General features: G+C 47.6%; 1 long non-coding RNA gene across 2 annotated transcripts in view; it reads right to left on the bottom strand.

Annotated features, from left to right (window-relative positions):
- Window positions 1-19717, bottom strand: part of LOC136601608 (uncharacterized) — a 39784-nt gene extending 20067 nt beyond the window's left edge. The window contains exon 1 of one of the 2 annotated variants that reach the window (XR_010789365.1): window positions 19598-19717. This is a non-coding gene — a long non-coding RNA (uncharacterized lncRNA). Of the gene's footprint in view, window positions 1-10752; window positions 10795-19597 lie in introns of those variants that run through there. The other variant, XR_010789364.1, reaches the window with a different exon arrangement.
- Window positions 19718-20628: the final 911 nt, after the last annotated feature.

The raw sequence follows: 20628 nt of genomic DNA, 5'->3' as shown, positions 1-20628 counted from the left end.
TACCTCAGAGGGGACGGACCCCCGTGCCGTGGTTACCTCAGAGGGGACGGACCACCGTGCCGTGGTTACCTCAGAGGGGACGGACCACCGTGCCGTGGTTACCTCAGAGGGGATGGACCCTCGTGCCGTGGCTACCTCAGAGGGGACGGACCCTCGTGCCGTGGTTACCTCAGAGAGGACGGACCCTCGTGCCGTGGCTACCTCAGAGGGGATGGACCCTCGTGCCGTGGCTACCTCAGAGGGGACGGACCCTCGTGCCGTGGTTACCTCAGAGAGGACGGACCCTCGTGCCGTGGTTACCTCAGAGAGGACGGACCCTCGTGCCGTGGTTACCTCAGAGGGGACGGACCCTCGTGCCGTGGCTACCTCAGAGGGGACGGACCCCGTGCCACTCCTGGTTCTGGCCCACAAAAAAACAAACACAAAAAGCGGCGAGCGGATCGCCCCCAACTGGTTAAACAAGTCCTTATATGCACACGTACCAGGTATACCACCTGGGTACCAGAGATCTCACCAACTTGTAGAGCTTCACCTGTACGCTGTGCCTGCAGCAGCACAGGACTTGGTTTGTCATCTGGCGGGCACTGTTCCCGCTGGTGTTGTCATCTGGCGGGCACTGTTCCCGCTGGTGTTGGCATCTGGTGGGCACTGTTCCCGCTGGTGTTGGCATCTGGCGGGCACTGTTCCCGCTGGTGTTGGCATCTGGTGGGCACTGTTCCCGCTGGTGTTGGCATCTGGTGGGCACTGTTCCCGCTGGTGTTGGCATCTAGTGGGCACTGTTCCTGCTGCTATGTCTCAGTTGCCTCCGATCGGATGAAGGTAAAAGATGTCTCTCTCCTTCCACATTCGTTTCGCTGGTGGTATTCTACTGACAAGTCCTCCTCAGATACAAGCGTTCACACAATGTCCTCTGCCTGTTCTGCTCCTCCTGGCCGGCGCTGCTGACAAGTCCTAAGCTGAAGCGCAGGGAATTCCAGACATCTGTGAAACTATTCCTCCCCATCCAAACAGGGAACTGTTACTTGGGTGCTGCTTCCTTTCCAGATCATGGCCCCACATCTCTGCACCTCCATATCTCACTGCTGCTCCTCTGTTTGTTCCTCTGGGCCAATCACCAGCCACGGTCAGGCCACCTGATTCTGCCTGACAACCACAGCCATTTCCCGCCATTTTTCTTCAGCCAATCATCTGCCGCTGCCAACCAGTCCATCACTGGGCAGAACTCACTCTCTTCCATCTCATCTGACCCAGTAATGACCTTTGTAACATATCTTGGTTAACCAGAAAACCTCCTCCATGGAGGGTGACATATCATCCATCCATCATGTACATAAAGCTCCCAGATCCCATGAGGCTTTCCCTCCTAACTGTCCCTTAAGCCTTACAATATAGTCTATGTACCGAAAAAAATGGCACTAATAAAAACTAAAGTGCGCCACGCGAAGAACAAGCCCTTATACGGCCGCGTCGCCGAAAAAATAAAAAGCTACGGCTTTTGAAGAATGGAGGTGAAAATCAGCCAAAAATCGTTACGTCCTTAAAGCTCCATCCATGGGGAAAAGGTTTTCATTGTGAAAAACCCTAAAAAAATTATAATTTTGATATTGTGGTAATTGTATCGACCTGCAGAAAAAAAAGCTGTGTTAGGCTAACTTCACACGGGCGAGTGCGATATTGGGCTGTGAATCATGGTCCAATATCGTACTCGCCAACATGCGACTTTTTCGCAGATTTGAAGCGTTTTTATATCAAGACCGCGGCGATGGATTGCGGAGTGTCTACCATTGTTCTTAATGGGGAGACCACACATCGCCCTGCGTGCACCTAGTACGTGGTGTGTTGCTGCCGCCGGCCCCATGTGATGAGAGGGCACGCCCAAAGATAGGACGTGCCGCGATTTGTTTCCCGGGATCTCATCGCGGTGCAATGCGATGCACGATAAAATCGCTTTTGGTTATGACTTGTTCACACGAGCGTGGTTTTAGTGCAGACTAGGCGCGTGGAAAAAAAACCTCATGTAATAGAATCAATGGTTTCCTATAGAAGCGTTTAGCTGAAGGAAATCTAGACACGCAACAAACCTTTAAAAATAGGAGATGCACCGTCGCAATACACGCATCTAAGGTCTGTAGTGCGTGAAAAGATAGGACTTGACCTATCTTTGGTGCGTGATGTATGGGAGTTTCCATAGACTCCTGTGGTAGCTGGATAACACGCAACACGCAGCTCCAATCGTGTGAATGGGCAATTTCACTGCTAATTAAGCTGGAGACTTGATAGCTGGAAATCGCCCGTTCACGCTATTTTTTGAGCAGTTAGTCGCAATTTTTTTACGTGCCTTATCTGCACTAAAACCACGCTCGTGTGAACGAGGCCTAAGAACAACATTGCCTTTGTTATTTTAGCAGGGATGAGTGGGTCTAAGTATACATCAGGGTCATCAGTAATACCTACCGCGTTTCCCTGAAAAGAAGACCTACCCCAATAATAAACCCTACCCAGATTTAATTTTTGGGAGGCAAGGGGGTTGTTTGAAGTATAATCCCTCCCTCGAAAATTAATCCTAGCTACAATACATGGGGGGAAAAAAAGCAATATTCACCTAGTAGACGGCATTTGGGTCCCTCTTGCTGGGCTGCAGCGCTGTTGCAGGCTTTCGTGTAGTCCTGAACGCCGCCAGAGCATTTCTTCCTGGTAGCAGGGCTTGAATACTCCGCCTCCAGCCAGTGATTGCTCTGATTGGTTCATTGAGCACCGCATCAAGCAATCAGAGCCGGCGTTCGATTAACCAATCACAGCCATTCAATGATGTCATTCAATGAATGGCTGTGATTGGCTATAATCAAGTGCCAGCTCTGATTGGCCGACGTGGTGCTCGATGAACCAATTAGAGCAATTGCTTGCTAGAGGCGGGGTATTTAAGCTCCGCTACCAGGAAGTAATGCTCTATCAGTGTCCAGGAGTCCACGGAGACCTGCAGCAGGGCCAGAGACCAGCGTGAGGGACCCGAACACAATCTACTAGGTGAGTATTATAAGACACCCCCTGGAAATAGTGTGTCTTTTGGGGCAAAAATTATATAAGACAGTGTCTTATTTTGGGGGAAACACGGTACATATTCTGTTTTATACAGTTGCATCATCACTAATGTAAAGATATAAAAAGTCAATCTAGTATGACCAATTATCATGGAGTGTTTGTAATGTCAGAGAAGAAGGCAAAAATGTTATTCTGTGAGGCAATTACAATAAGAGTCTTTTTACTATAATTTATATGGCAAGAAGAATATAGCCATTAATTAGTTACCTACTAGAGATGAGCGAGCATACTCGTCCGAGCTTGATACTCGTTCGAGTATTAGGGTGTTCAAGATGCTCGTTACTCGTAACGAGTACCACGCGGTGTTCGGGTTACTTTCATTTTCTTCCCTGAGAAAGTTGCGCGCTTTTCTGGCCAATAGAAAGACAGGGAAGGCATTACAACTTCCCCCTGCAACGTTCAAGCCCTATACCACCCCCCTGCAGTGAGTGGCTGGCGAGATTAGGTGTCACCCGAGTATTAAAATCTGCCCTCCCGCGGCTCGCCACAGATGCCTTCTGACATAAATCAGGGAAAGTGCTGCTGCTATAGGGAGACCGTTAGGAGTTATTTTAGGCTTCAAGAACCCCAACGGTCCTTCTTAGGCCATAGAAATCGCAGATCGCACCTATGTGCGATCTGCGATTCCTGTTCTCTTCTCTATATGCGCTTAATGGGGCCGGCGGCAGCAGCGCCGACCCCATTGAGAACATATAGAAGACAAATCATTCTTCTCTGCCACAGCTGTAACAGCTGTGGCAGAGAAGAACGATGTTTGCCCATTGAATTCAATGGAGCCGGCAATACAGCAGGTTCCACTGAAAGCAATGGGCTGCCGGCGATCGCGGGATGAATTGTCGGGAAGGGCTTAAATATATAAGCCCTTCCCTGCAATTCATCCAGAAATGTGTTACAATAAAAATATATACCGGCGTATAAGGCGACGGGGCGTATAAGACGACCCCCCAACTGTCACCTTATACGCCGGGAATACAGCAGAGCAAAGAATAAAAATCATTACTCACTTCACCGGTGCTTCTGCGGTGCTCCTGCAGGCTGTCGCTCCCTCCTGGTCCCCGGCAGAGCATTGCTTTCTCTACGAAGGGCTTTAAATCCCCGCCTCCAGAAACACACGTGCCTTCAGCCAATCTCAGCCAATGACAATGATGTCATTGAATGGCTGTGATTGGCTGAAGGCACGTGTGTTTCTGGAGGCGGGGATTTCAACCACTGCGTCCAGAAAGCAATGCTCTGCCGGGGACCAGGAGGGAGCGACAGCCTGCAGCAGCACCGCAGAAGCATCGGTGAAGTGAGTAATGATTTTTATTCTTTGCTCCGCTGTATTCCCGGCGTATAAGGTGACAGTTGGGGGGTCGTCTTATACGCCCCGTCGCCTTATACGCCGGTATATATTTTTATTGTAACACATTTCTGGATGAATGAAAACCTTAGCGAGCATCGGCGATATACAAAAATGCTCGGGTCGCCCATTGACTTCAATGGGGTTCGTTACTCGAAACGAACCCTCGAGCATCGCGAAACGTTCGTCCCGAGTAACGAGCACCCGAGCATTTTGGTGCTCGCTCATCTCTATTACCTACGCAAAGTATTGCGGATAATGTATTACTAAGACAAAGAAAGGTAAAACTATGCTCTCATTACTAGGCCTGTTTAGTACATCCCATGACTTTTATTTTGCTTGGCAGAAGCCGCCTGGCATTGGTTGCTTCAGTTCAGCTATTTTCTACTTTCACAAAGCAATTTCCATGTTTTTTTATTAATAATAATTTATATAGCGCCAACTTCTACTGCAGCACTTCACAAGCTGTAAAACTAAATCAAAATTGAATAATGACTGAGGGCGCTGCTCTCAAGACTTACAATCTATAAGAAAATTGGGGTGACACGAGGAAAAAGTGTTTGTTCTGTACAATTGTCCATGTTCTTCCAAATAGTGTAGTATAAATAAAGCTGTATGGGCCGATCACCAGCCGGTATCTGCATATCCATGTGGCAGCAATAATGCATTGGCACGCTGTTTTTTTTTTTCTATCACTGAGAAAAAAACTATTCATATATACAAATCTAAATTGTCCACGGTGTTGCGGTATCCTGTGGCGAAGCCCTGCCGCGGGAGCCGCCGCCCGAGAGCAGGGGCTGCTGCCGAATCTCCGCCGGTCAGCCCTATCTGATAGATAGGCTGACTGCGGAGAATCGAGCCAATTCACAGCATGCTACGAATTGCCCGCCGCGAGCAGAGAATCGCAATGATTCTCCGCTCGTGGACAGGGGGCCGGCGCTTTCCATAGCAGTGGCTATGGAAAGCTTCAGAGGACGTGATTCACCGGCAAATCACGCCCGTGGACAGGCACCCTAAATCTCATTAAAATATTGTAGTCCGAGCCAGTGTTGAATGCTAACACAAGGATGGATGGACACTGATAACAAAAACATTAGAAACAATTGGCTGAAGGGAGAGAAAGTACTCGTACTCAACAAAAATAGGAACTCTTCCTCTTCTAACCCAATCGTCACTAGCAAAAGTCCAAAAACCCAACAGATCACATTGCATTCTCATTCACACCACATGGCATGTGAGTGTAAGACCATTTTTTTAACGATCTCATAGAAACTAATTGGTGATTCCATGTGAGGAATTGTCCAAAGATTTCTCAATCTCGCAGCATCGCTGAGAGAAAAACACATTGAAACCAATGCGCACATTGAATAATACACATGAAAATAGAACATGCTGTATATTTTTTTAGGGGGAAAATGAAATGCGCACGCAAAATACAGTTGTGAGCGAACCCATTAAAATCAATGGGTTCTATTCACTGCGTGTTGCATACACTGCGCAAATGTGCTTGTGTGAATAAGCCCTTAGTTTGAGGAACTAAATATACTGTAGACAGAGGGGACAGGACTGAAACCTTTAATTACATTAAACAGGTTGTGTTGCCGTGACAACATCCTTTAAAATGAAAATGGCGCAGTGATCCGGTTTGCCTTCTGAAACCCCCAGTGATCCACAGTTAGCTCTAGGGGAAGTTGTGGCCAGCCATATAGGTCCTTCTGTAGTATTACGACCGGCGTAGTTCGTACCGCTCTGCTTTGGCCCATTAGTGAGGGCTGTCACAAGTGGAAGGTCCCCATTTTATGATGTCCCGTAGGACATACGGGAAGGCTCCAACCAAACCCTTGAAGGGATTGAATGATAGTTGGTTCTCTTTCTACAGCTGGTAAACCAAAAATAAGGGGGGGCACAAGGTAACTTTAGAAGATCAGAGAAAATTGTTTTACACTGAAAAAAACAGCTTCCTCCCCATGTGATAAGCACTTTACCAAGGGTGTAAAAACATCAATGACAAACCCATCAAAAAGGACAGAAACCAAATCACAGGACTGATGGGGAAAACGGGGCAGACTAGTTGGATTCTGCAGCTGTATTTCTCTTCTGGCTAATCTGTGTGTTGGAGTATTTTCTGTATATTTCATGGCTACGGTTTCATGTCTATTAAAAAGTCCATGTTTAGCCTTTTTACCCAATCACCTTGCTTTAATCCATTCGACTTTTAGTTTTATTTAGAGCGATATAGCTTTCTATTTATGGAGAGTCCGGCTGCTTTTTCCATATAATATACCTAATGATAACCTGAAGGTTTGGGTGACCTTTGTTTCTAATGTGGTAATACCTGTTTAATCTGGACCTTCCATCTGTTGTCTGGGCAACCTTCACACATTGCTTTAGGCCTTCAGGCAGGTAGGTTTTTTTCCTTCTAGGTAATGTGCATTTCCTTTTCTTCAAGCATTAGAGACATACCGAGTCGCGCACTGAAGTATCAGGCGGGCATAAATTCCATAGTGCAAAAAGAATCCTAGACTGTGGTGGACAAGGTAGGACTGACACCTTTACATAAGGCACACGGCTGAAAGTGTCTGTATGTAACTCATGGGTACGCCCATCCTATGCACAGGCCCTATTGGAGTGTAATGGGGGTCTGACCATGTAGACTGGGTGGTGGATGGAACCGGGTCCAGAAGTAGGAATATTCCAGAGGTGGATAAAACATACCTGCAGATGGCAGGGGCTCACTGAGCAAACTTTAATTGCTGCAGGCAGGTAATCACGTTTCGGTCAGGCTGACAGCCAGGGAAACGCTTTCATCTACCTCGGTAGGATGAAGATACAATCACCTGGTACACTTAATAAGGCCGGCTGCACAACCGTATTTGAATCGCGGAATCCGGAGCAGGCATCTGCAGCAAATAACTTCCATAGCATGTTATGGAAAAGCGCTTTTTCTGCACCCGAGCGGAAATCAATCGTGATTTGTTTCCGCTTGCGGTGGAAAATTTGCAACATTCTCTATTTTTAAACAGATTCTGCGCGAACGGCTTCCATTGAAGACGGCGAGCCATGCGGGCCATCCGCTGTACAGAAGAGAAGAAGAAATGAGAGGTACGTGTGAACGCTGGCCGGGAACAGGGTGCCCGCAGTGGAATCCGCAGTACAGAAGAGAAGAAATGAGGTACGCGTGGATGCCAGCTGGGAACAGTGTGCCCACAGAGGAATCCGAACTGCAGAAGAGAAAAAATGAGGTACGTGTGGATGCCAGCTGGGAACAGGGTCTCGGCAGCGGAATTCGCACTACAGAAGAGAAGAAATGAGAGATACCCGTGAATACTGGCCGGGAACAGGATGCTCGCAGCGGAATCTGCTGTACAGAAGACAAGAAAAAAAAGAGACTTGCGTGTGGGTGCCAGCCAGGAACAGGGTGCCCGCAGCAAAATCCACAGTACAGAAGAAAAGAAGGAATGATGGGTACCCGCAGATGCCAGCTGGGAACAAGGTGCCCGCAGCGGAATCCGAGGTACAGAAGAGAAGAAGAAATGAGACGTATGCGTGGATGCCAGATGGGTAAAGGTTGCCCACAGCAGAATCTGCAGTACAGAAGAGAAGAAGGAATGATGGGTACCTTTAACCCTTTCCAATCCACTGTCTGACATCTGAAGACATTATGATTTAAGGCTATACAGCTCCGATGTTGAAAGACGTCAGTCGGGGTTGTCTTACTGTATATTGCCAGCCCTTTCTGCTGTCGGAGCCTATCCAACATGTCAACTAATTCAGTACTAGCTTTAGCCAGCAGATAGCGCCGTTTATATAACGGCAGAAAAAGAGTAAGCAACCTAGGAAAACCAGGATACAAATTGGATTGAAAAGGGTTAAATGCCAGCTGGGAACAGGGTGCCCGCAGCAGAATCTGACCCGCTCGTGTGCAACCAGGCTAAGCCATGACTCTGCGAAGCGACACATAAAGAGGTCAGGTCTGCTGGACTTCACGCCGGACTACTGCAAACAGCAGTGCGTCTTCTCTATTTACACTACTGCATACTTTGCGAAAAGCTTCACTCCTAGAAACTCAGTACCCCATGCTGTGACGTCCGCCCCACTGATATACCTCGCCGGGCAACGCCAAGTCTCTTAAGTCCTGGACTCTTCTCAGCTACATGTAAAGAGGTCTGCTGGACTTCACGCCGGTCAACCACAGGCAGCAGTGTGTCTTGTCCTCCATGTACATTACTTTGTACTTCGCTAAAAGCTTCACCGAAAGAAACTCCCCATGCTGTGATGTACATCTTCCTTATATACCCCACCGGGCAACAAATTCAACTTCCTTTTCACTTACAGCAGGGTCTCGCCAGCCTGCAATATTACATTACCACATAACAAAACTTATTAACAGGATTGTCAAACCTTTTGGCATCTCTGGGGCAGAGAAGAGGAGTTGTCTTCGGGCGAACAGTAAATACACAATCACTAACAAAATCTGATAAACAAAACAGATCTGTGCATAATTTTCATGATATCTGCCATCACAGATAAGTAAAAAAATCCTCCCATAATAATCCTAATCTTCAGTCATCCTAACAACCCCCATCATCCTCCACATAACTCCCATAGTCCTCCACAGTACTCCATACAGCTTCCATCAACCTCCACACAACCCCAATCATCCTCCAAATAACCCCCGCTGCTGCAAGGCCATGCATGCAAGCCTAGACACAGAAGCCTGTGCAGACTCGCATGCAGTTTACAGCCATGGGCCCATTTCTGACAACAGGGAACACAGCGTTGGCCGTCCACTATGAGACCACGTCTCTCGTCCTCACCTTATTACTGGATTGGCAGCAGTCAGGACTTGGAAGGACAAGGAGAATCACACTGGACCTGGAGTGATTCAGTCACAGCAAATGCCAGGTACCGCAATGCCACTGCCAGGTACCACCTGCGGCCTCGCCTCCTCCAGATGCAGCCTCCCCTTTGCGTGCCACATTAATAGCCATCCTGGGCCACAGATTCTACACCCCTGCCTTATAACCTAATGCTACTGATAAACACCAGACTTTATAGTAGTCATGCACTTACCTTGAAAGGTAGCAATGCCACCTGTTAGATTTCTTTGCACAATCATAAGGAAAACAGTAGATCTTAAAATGGTTATCCAGGGTTAGAAAAGATGTTGTGTCCCCCCCCCCCCCAAACAAAGCAAAACAAAAACAAAACAGCCCATTCATTGTCTATGACCCTGCACTATGACTGATACTGTAGATTAGGCCCATGAACTTGAATGGGAATGCACTGCAAAACAGACAAGAGTGGTGCTGATTGGAAATAAAGTGGCCTTCTTTCTCTAAGGGTGCGTTCACACGAGCGCATAAACGGCGCGTTTTTGCGAACAAACGTATATACGTGACCATCTGAGGCAATGGTTTCGAATGTATTCGTTCACATGGGCGATTTTACGGCGCGTAAAAACGGCAACCCGAAAAAAAAACGGGACATATGCGACCGAAATACGCGCCAACGCATATTCGATGGCCGAAAAGATAGTTTGCAAAGTAGGAACAACCGAAAATACGCTTTCTAGCTCTGGTCGTGATCTGTGAAAAACGTTCTCTCGGGCGATTATACGTTGCGCTCGTGTGAACGTAAATACGCCTACGCTCGTCTGCCCGCACCCTAACCCTTGCTAGCCTTAGGTCCTGTACACATTCTCCAGTCCCCGGACTTGGATGTGACTGCAAGAGGCTGATCTATCCCTCAATCTTGCACTCGCCTTACATTCAGGATGCAAACTGAGCATAAAATGCCCCTCAACACACCCCAAGATTCTTGCTGCCATCATTTCTGATGCCAGCACACATGACTCTCCAGCAGACAGGGGCTTAACACATCAAAGGCGATAGATTCAGAGCCACGAGGACTAAGCTTATTAAAGTTATCACATGGGCACGAGTGCAATTATGTGCGCATTTACACCACAGATTTGCAGAATTTATGTTGCATACTTGTATGTGCAAATGCATGTCTTACTTTACTACTTGTGTGCACAAATTGTGTGCATTTGCGCAGCAAAACCAACATGCAACCATACTCCTATTCATTGAAATGGGTAATTAAGTCTAATAGTTCTATATCTGCTATTTGCCTGTGCAAATCCACAGGAAGATAGAGCATGCAGCGGATTTTGTTTGAAAATTTGCACGCAAGATATGCGCACGTGAACGAACCCATTGAAATCAAGGCGTTCTATTCATTGCATATTGCGCACAAAGAAAACATGGCAGGGTGGGTGAAGATTCTGGGTCTCTGGTTTTTGCACTCACCTGCCAGGTTGTTCTTCTCTCTCCCCCATCTCACAAGCAACTCTACTCTGCCTGGTGCCTGGCGTCTGGCTCCTCCCACATTCCCGGGGATTGTGATGCCTTGCAAAAAACTGCTAGAATTTAGTTTTGCAAAAACTGATGCACTCTGCAAAACTTGCTGAAGATCTGCTTGGTAAAATCACATCTCTTCTGTACAGTTTAAATGGGTTGTCCCGCGAAAGCAAGTGGGGGTATACACTTCTGTATGGCCATATTAATGCACTTTGTAATGTACATTGTGCATTAATTATGAGCCATACAGAAGTTATTCACTTACCTGCTCCGTTGCTAGCGTCCTCGTCTCCATGGAGCCGTCTAATTTCAGCGTCTAATCGCCCGATTAGACGCGCTTGCGCAGTTCGGTCTTCTCCCTTCTAAATGGGTCCGCTCGTAGCTCCGCCCCGTCACGTGTGCCGATTCCAGCCAATCAGGAGGCTGGAATCGGCAATGGAACGCATAGAGCCCACAGTGCACCATGGGAGAAGACCTGCGGTCCACCGTGGGTGAAGATCCCGGCGGCCATCTTAGCAAGGTAAGTAAGAAGTCACCGGAGCGCGGGGATTTGGGTAAATACTATCCGATTTTTTTTTTTAATACATGCATCGGGTTTGTCTCGCGCCGAACGGGGGGCCTATTGAAAAAAAAAAAAAAAACCCGTTTCAGCGCGGGACAACCCCTTTAACCCTTATAATTGCAGAACCTTATATAAGCTCAGGCTATGATGAAATATAAGTACAAACAACATTCTGCAATGCAAAGTACAAGCTATATATACTATTATGCATGTGAAAAATATGCCTTATGCAACCAAACGGCAACTACCATAGTAATAGTGACCCCCCCCAAAGTGGTCTCAGTAGTAATAGTGACCCCCCTCTACAGTGGTCTCAGTAGTAATAGTGACCCCCCCCTAGTGGTCTGAGTAGTAATAGTGACCCCCCCCCCCCACAGTGGTCTCAGTAGTAATGCTAACCCCCACTACAATGGTAATAGTGACACCCACCTCCACTACAATGGTAATAGTGACACCCACCCCCCCAGTGGTCTTAGTAGTAATAGTGCCCCCCCAGTGGTCTTAGTAGTAATAGTGGCCCCCCCACAGTGGTCTCAGTAATAATAGTGACCCCCTCCCCCAGTGGTCTCAGTAATAATAGTGACCCCCTCCCCCAGTGGTTTCAGTAGTAATAGTGACCCCCTCCCCCTCCCACAGTGGTCTCAGTAGTAAGTGACCCCCCTCAGTGGTCTCAGTTGTAACAGCGACACCCCGCCTCCTCAGTGGTCTCAGTTGTAACAGCGACACCCCGCCTCCTCAGTGGTCTCAGTTGTAAGAGCGACCCCCCCCCCCCCCGCGCGCGCGCAGTGGTCTCAGTTGTAATAGCGACCCCCACCACAGTGGTCTCAGTTGTAATAGCGACCCCCACCACAGTGGTCTCAGTTGTAATAGCGACCCCCACCACAGTGGTCTCAGTTGTAATAGCGACCCCCACCACAGTGGTCTCAGTTGTAATAGCGACCCCCACCACAGTGGTCTCAGTTGTAATAGCGACCCCCACCACAGTGGTCTCAGTTGTAACAGCGACACCCCGCCTCCTCAGTGGTCTCAGTTGTAAGAGCGACACCCCCCCCCCCCCCCCGCGCGCAGTGGTCTCAGTTGTAATAGCGACCCCCACCACAGTGGTCTCAGTTGTAATAGCGACCCCCACCACAGTGGTCTCAGTTGTAATAGCGACCCCCACTCGCAGTGGTCTCAGTAGTGTCAAGTGTGTGTGCCTGGAACACTTCCTCCCTTCTCCTCTAATTTCACATGAGTATTAAGGGTGCATTTACGTTTGCTTATACGAGCATAAATGCACCTTTAATCAGAACTGAGAGCATCATAAGGCTGCCTTCCACGGGCGAGGATCCACTTGTGATAAATCGCCCGCGGATCACGCTATGAAAAGCTTTCCATAGGCTAACTATGGAAAGCACAGCCCGACATCTACGAGCGGAGAATCATAGCGCTTCTACGCTTGCGGGATTGAAATTGTGGCATACTACAATTTGCCGCAATTCTACACGGTGAGCTTATCTATTAGATAGGCTCATCGCAGAGACCTGTCAGTGCTCCCCCACCCCCTCCTCCCCTGGAGCAGAATATCGCTAGCGATATTCCATCACGGCCGTGGACAGGCAGCCTTAGACCCTCTGAATTTAGGGTAGTAGACCTGTAGAAAGGCTGGAACAGTTGTCTATCTTACGGGCGCATAAATGTACCCACAGTGTGCTTCTATGAAACTGGCCGTAACGAGATTTTCTGCTCTATATACAATTAACTCTTAGTCACCCAATAAATAAAAAGTTCTAAAACTTTACAATGTAATTTCTCACCATTTACAAGATATTAGTTTGCTGTCGGTGAATGAGAACTCTTTTGTGTACATTAGAAGGAAGCAAAGCTGTCCATGACCATACATTGCCTCTATTGGATCAGATGATGTTCTTAGTCTGTAAGGGTTTTAGCAGGCCCAGAACAGTTCTACTTGTTATCAATGTCACCACAGAGGGCTATTTTGCCCTCTCTTTGGAGTTCCTAATGTACAACAAAGCTTTTTATGACCTCATAAAGGAAAATTGTGTGCAAATTTTTTTTCTATAAAAATTAGTAAACACATCTAAAATCTACAAAGAAAACCCAAAGTTACTATTGGGTTAAAATAAAAAAACCTGCCAACCCAAACCATAACCCGACACTATATGTAGATACTTCAAAAATCAACCTTCACACATTGCTTTAGGCATTCAGGCAGGTAGTTTTTTTCCTTCTAGGTAATGTGCATTTCCTTTTCTTCAAGCATTAGAGACATACCGAGTCGCGCACTGAAGTGTCAGGCGGGCATAAATTCCATAGTGCAAAAAGAATCCTAGACTGTGGTGGACAAGGCAGGACGGACAGCCTTACGTAAGCCACCACGTCTGAAAGTGTCTATATGTAACTCATGGGTACGTCCATCCTATGCACAGGCCCCATTGGAGTGTAATGGGGGTCTGACCATGCAGACTAGGTGGCAGATGGAACCGGGTCCAGAAGTAGGAATATTCCAGATGTTGATAAAACATACCTGCAGGTGGCAGGGGCTTCACTGCGCAAGCTTTAATTGCTGCAGGCAGGAAATCACGTTTCGGTCAGGCTGACAGCCAGGGAAACGCTTTTATCTACCTCGGTAGGATGAGGGGCACAAGCGGGATGAAATTACAATCACCTGGTACACTAAATAAGGCCGGCTGCACAACTGTATTTGAATTGCGGAATCCGGAGCGGGCATCTGCAGCAAATCACTTCCATAGCATGTTATGGAAAAGCGGTTTTTCCTACACACGAGCGGAAATCAATTGTGATTTTCTGCTCGTGGAGGAAAAATCGCAGCATTCTCTATTTGAGATGGCTTCCATTGAAGACGGTGAGCCATGCGGGCCATCCGCAGTACAGAAGAGAAGAAGAAATAAGAGGTACGTGTGAACGCTGGCCGGGAACAGGGTGCCCACAGTGGAATCCACAGTACAGAAGAGAAGAAACGAGAGGTACGTGTGGATGCCGGCTGGGAACAGGGTGCCCGCAGCGGAATTCGCAGTACAGAAAAGAAGAAATGAGGTACACGTGGATGCCAGTCGGGTATAGGTTGCCCACAGCAGAATCCACAGTACAGAAGAGAAGAAGGAATGATGGGTACCCGCAGATGCCGGCTGGGAACAGGGTGCCCACAGCAGAATCCGCAGTACAGAAGAGAAGTAATGATGGGTACCTGTAGATGCCAGCTGGGAACAGGGTGCCCACAGCCGACTCCGGCTCGCTCATGTGCAACCAGGCTAAGTCATGACTCTGCTAAGCAACACATAAAGAGGTCAGGTCTGCTGGACTTCACGCCGGACTACTGCAAACAGCAGTGCGTCTTCTCTATTTACACTACTGCATACTTTGCGGGAAAAGCTTCACTCCTAGAAACTCAGTACCCCATGCTGTGACGTCCGCCCCACTGATATACCTCGCCGTGGTAGGCGGGAAAGCGTTTTCACGCTATCCTCCGCTGTGTTACAGCAGAAGATAGCGTGAACGGACGGCTTCCATTGACTGCAATGGAAGCCGTCAGCGCGTACACCCGCGGCAAATAGAGCATGCCGCGGGTGAGAACGGGAGATTTCACGGTGCGGAATTCCGCACCGTGTGCCCTGAGCCATTAGGTTCAATAGAACCTAATAGCTGTGGGCAACGCAGCGGATTTTTGCTGCGAATTACGCAGCGGAAATACGTTCGTGGGAAGGAGGCCTTATAAGCAAACAAAACAGATATGTGCATAACTATAGGGATATCTGCCACCACAGATGAGCAAAAAAAATCCTCCCCTAATAATCCTAATCCACAGTCCTCCTAACAACCCCCATCATCCTCCACATAACTCCCATAGTCCTCCACAGTACTCCATACAGCTTCCATCAACCTCCACACAACCCCAATCATCCTGCAAATAACCCCCACTGCTGCAAGGCCATGCATGCAAGCCTAGACACAGAAGCCTGTGCAGACTCGCATGCAGTTTACAGCCATTCTGACAACAGGGGACACAGCGCTGGCCGTCCACTATGAGACCACGTCTCTCGTCCTCACCTTGTTACTGGATTGGCAGCAGTCAGGACTTGGGAGGACAAGGAGAATCACACTGGACCTGGAGTAACTCAATCACAGCAAATGCCAGTGCCAGGTACTGCCTGCGGCCTCGCCTCCTGCAGATGCAGCCTCCCCTTTGTGTTGGGCCACATTAATAGCCATCCTGGGCCACAGATTCTACACCCCTGCCTTATAACCTAATGCTACTGATAAACACCAGACTTTATAGTAGTCATGCACTTACCTTGAAAGGTAGCAATGCCACCTGTTAGATTTGTTTGCATTTCTTTGCAAAATCATAAGGCCTCATGTCCACGGGGAAAATAATAATTAAAATCCGCAGCGGATCACCCGCGCGCGGATCCGCGCCCCATAGGAATGCATTGACCACCCGCGGGTAGCTAAATACCCGCGGATGGTCAATAAATGTGAATTAGAAAAATCATGGAGCATGAAAAAAAATGGACATGCTCCATTTAGGGCTCATGTCCACGGGGAAAATAGGATTTAGGATCCGCAGCGGATTTCCTGCATGCGGATCCGCATCCCATAGGGATGCATTGACCACCCGCGGGTACATAAATACCCGCGGATCGTCAATAAAAGTGATTTAAAAAAAAATGGAGCATGAAAAAATCTGGACCATGCTCCATTTTCATGCGGGTCTCCCGCGGGGACGGCTCCCGCGGGCTTCTATTGAAGCCTATGGAAGCCGTCCGGATCCGCGGGAGACCTAAAATAGGAATTTAAAGCATTTACTCACCCGCAGCGGGCCGCGTAGCTCTGCTCTTCCTCACGGCCGCATCTCCCTTGCTTCGGCTCGGCGGATGTGCCCGGCGCATGCGCGCGGCACGTCGACGACGTGCCGGCGACGTGCCGCCGGCGTCAGGAATTCATCCGCCGGCCGAAAATGAAGATCCGGCCGTGAGGAACAGCTGATCTTCGTCGCCCGCGCCGGAAAGGTAAATGCTTTAAATTGCTATTTTCGGCGCTCATGTCCGCGGGGCAGGAGGGACCCGCTGCAGATTCTCCATGGAGAATCTGCAGCGGATCTGATTTTCCCCGTGGACATGAGGCCTTAGGTGCGGATCACGCTCCGGATGGCCCCATTGATCTCTATGGGGTGCGGGAAATCCGCTGCGGGTGTTAAATGCCATTTATTTGGGTGCGTGAAATCTGCATGCGGATTACAAGTTTGGCTTCTTTTTCAGTGGCCTTGCATTTTTTTTCACGCGCAGATGCAAAAATGCCATCCGCGTGCATACACGCGTGAAAAAAAACGCATCCGCGTGTCATCCGCATGCAATAAAATACTATTTTAAGCTCATCCGCACTGCATCCGCGGCCCAAATCCGCGTTACAAATCCGGAGCAGATTTGATTTTCCCCGTGGACATGAGGCCTAAGGAACACAGATCTTAGAATGATTATCCAGGGTTAGAAAAGATGCTGTGTCTCTCCCCCTCCCCCCCAAAAAAAACCCAGCCCATTTTTTGTCTATGACCTTCCACTATGACTGATACTGTAGATTAGGCCCATGAACTTGAATAGGAATGCACTGCAAAATAGACAAGAGTGGTGCTGATCTGAATTAAAATGGCCTTTTTGTCTAATCCTTGCTAGCCTTATGTCCTGTACACATTCTGCAATCTCAGGACTTGGATGTGACTGCAAGAGGCTGATCTATCATTTAATTTTGCATGCACCTTACACTCAGGAAGCAAACTGAGCATAAAATGCCCCTCAACACACCCCAAGATTCTTGCTGCCACCATTTCTGATGCCCGCACACATGACTCTCCAGCAGACAGAGGCTTAACACATCAAAGGCGATAGATTTAGAGCCACGAGGACTAAGCTTATTAAAGTTATCACATGGGCATGAGTGCAGTTATGTGCACATTTACGCCACATATTTGCAGAATTTATGCTGCATATTTGCATGCGCAAATGCATGTCCTACTGTACTTTTTGTGTGCGCAAATTGTGTGCATTTGCACAGCAAAACCAACATGCAACCATACTCCTCTTCATTGAAATGGGTAATTAAGTCTAATAGTTCTATATCTGCTATTTGCCTGTGCAAATCCACAGGAAGATAGAGCATGCAGCGTATTTTGTTTGAAAATTTGCGCGCAAGATTGCGCATGTGAACGAACCCATTGAAATCAAGGGGTTCTATTGATTGCATATTGCGCACAAAGAAAACATGGCAGGGCGGGTGAAGATTCTGGGTCTCTGGTCTTTGCACTCACCTGCCAGGTTGTTCTTCTCTCTCCCCCATCCCACAAGCAACTCTACTCTGCCTGGTGCCTGGCGTCTGGCTCCTCCCACATTCCCGGGGATTGTGATGCCTTGCAAAACTGCTAGAATTTAGCTTTGCAAAAACTGATGCACTCTGCAAAACTTGCTGAAGATCTATCTGCTTGGTAACCAAAATCACCTCTTATCTGTACTATTTAACCCTTATATTTAAGCATAGCCTCAGCTTATGCAAGGTTCTGCAAGTATAAGTACAAACGATATTCTGCAATGCATACCGTACTACAAACAATATATATTATTATGCATGTAAAAAAAATGCCTTAGTCCCCCTGCACATGGGCAGAAATTCCACGGCGGGATTTCCGGCAGAATTTCCGCCCGTGGAAGCTGCCATAGGATTGCGTTAGAAAACACGCAGAAAACAAATCAAAATGTATTAGAAAAATTGCATAAAATATAGCAATTGGGCCATATCTGTCTGTTTTAATAGCCTTACAAATGGCGAAATTGCAGAAAAAAGTATCATTAATGGACCTGTTAACGCTTATAGAACAAAACTGGTAGTTCTTAGATAAATGACATTCTGTAAAACATTTGTAAGTCATATGAGTATTACTGCTGTGCTTACATAAGACATACGGGGGGGTGGACAAAAATATGGAAACACCGTACAAAATGCATGTTTAGGATTATAATCCATATTTCAATAAGACATATAGAGACCAATTTTAAGTGGAGGTAATAGGACATATATGCTGCTGGGCAAAAGTGAACATCTGCCTGAGCAACAAGGTTCCTTTAATCAGGAGTTTGAGCCACTCAGCTTCTGTTACCAGCTGGCTCCCAAAACCACCCAGAGCAGGGCAAGAGGTAAAGTAAACACAAATTTAGTGGAAAGCTCTCCACTAAGCAGGGGCCGATAGGGCAGCTCAGTGCTAATGATTAAAATCCTATGCATTTCGTTCAGTGTTTCCATATTTTTGTCCACCCTTGTACATGTGGTTGATCAGACGTTCGCTCAAACCCTGGATCCAGTTTATTTGTGTAAAGCACTTGCTATAGGCTTGTAGATGATGAGTCCTGCAGTTGTTTTTTTCTCTTAGGCCGAGGCGAATCCACTTGCGGACGGTAATCCCGGGATTAGCCAGCCATGTGGACAAGATTTTTCAGAAATCTTGTCCACATGGGAAGGCAAATTCATTGCAGCAAAGGTGGCAGAAGCAAGTGCTGTGGCGCAGATTCACTGGCCACAGCATGTCCATTCTTTTATTTTTTTCATTGCGGCCGCGCTCTCCTCTAAGTGCCGCGGGTTTTGAAGTAGCGCTTTGCAGGCGGAAATCTCGCGGTTTTTCGCTGTGGCCAAACTGCGATATTTCCGCCAGGAATACGCCGTGTGGGAACCCAGCCTTAGGGCTCATGCCCACGGCCGTGACTGACTCCGCCAGCGGAATATCACAGCGCAGTCCGCCACGCCCCCTGCACCCCACCACAAAACCTCCATACTTACCGCTCCGGATCCTCTGTACACGTCCCGCATGGAGGGCCAGCAGGCATTCACAGTACAGTGCATGACGTGCCGGCAGTGTCAGATGACGTGGCCAGCGGTGGGCGGGGCCATGTATTTACAGTGGGCAGGGCCACGTATTTACAGTGGGCAAGGCCACGTTGTCTACAATGGAAGCTGGCCACGCATATTCCTGTGGCATTTAAAACTCCGCTGCATGAACATTAAGCTATTAGGTTCAATAGAACCTTATAGCTGCAGGGCAACGTCGCGGAGTTCCGTGGGCATTAGCCCTTATTACTTTTCTCTGTCTCTGTACAGGTATAATAATCACATACAGCTGAGTCTGAAGTAATTACAAGATATATCACATGCCATTATAATGTTTTGCTTTACCCTAGTTATTTGATATTGATGGCGATGGCAGCATCACAGAAAATGAATTCAGTTCCCTGTTAAGATCTTCACTTGGCGTTCCAGACCTTGATGTTTCCAAACTTTTCCAGGATATGGATGCTGATGAGTCAGGAAAACTCTGTTATGGTAAGAAAGACCAGAACTAATACATTATCATCACAAAATGACACATTCAAAGGGGATCTGTCATTAATAAGGAGGAATCCCTCCTACTGGCCATGTCTGTGAAGAATGGAAGACCGGACAGTAGTATAAGCATGTGAGGGGAGTTGTCCCACTGTGCAGAAGTCTTGAGAGATTAAGCACATTTTGCAGCAAACTATAACAATGTTTACTTTAAGTTGTACACAATAAACATACAGACCCTTTAAGGGTTGGTCCAGTGGTAGGCTTCTGATGGTCTGTCCTCAAGATGGTTATCAATAGTAGACTGGAATGGGCCTGCTGCATGGGATTCTCACCAATATGCTGTTCTCTGGGCTGGTGAGTTTGTACACTGAGCTGATATTACCAGGAAGCAGACTGCTTCGTTCCCTGGCTACTGCAGTGGAAAAGGGGCTGTCTGCTTCCTGCAAAAATTGGCTCAGTGCATGAGAGCAGTGGACCAGAGAACAGATGATGAGAGGTAGTCCCAGGTGGCAGACACCCACGGATCTGCTATTGATGGCGTTTCCTGAGGATAGACCTTCAATAGCTTACAATTGGACACCCCCTTTAAGTAGCATATGTTTTCAAATGTTGTAATACAGTTTTAAATCCTTTGTCAATATAATTCGGAACACTCAACTACACAGGCTTAGAAATCTTTTTAATGCTGTATTTGCTAGCCAGTCTTTGTGGAATCAACCCCTTAGTGACCAAGCCTGTTTGCGCCTTAATGACCAGGCCAAATTTTGCAAATCTGACACGTGTCAATTTAGCATGGAAAAACACCAGAAAGGTTTTGCATATCCAAGCGATTCTGACATTGTTTTTTCGCCACATGTTGTACTTCATTTAGGTGGAAAAAA

The sequence above is a fragment of the Eleutherodactylus coqui genome, unplaced genomic scaffold (genome assembly GCF_035609145.1).
Source record: "Eleutherodactylus coqui strain aEleCoq1 unplaced genomic scaffold, aEleCoq1.hap1 HAP1_SCAFFOLD_73, whole genome shotgun sequence".
Lineage (NCBI taxonomy): Eukaryota > Metazoa > Chordata > Amphibia > Anura > Eleutherodactylidae > Eleutherodactylus > Eleutherodactylus coqui.
This window is presented reverse-complemented; position numbering and strand designations above follow the sequence as displayed.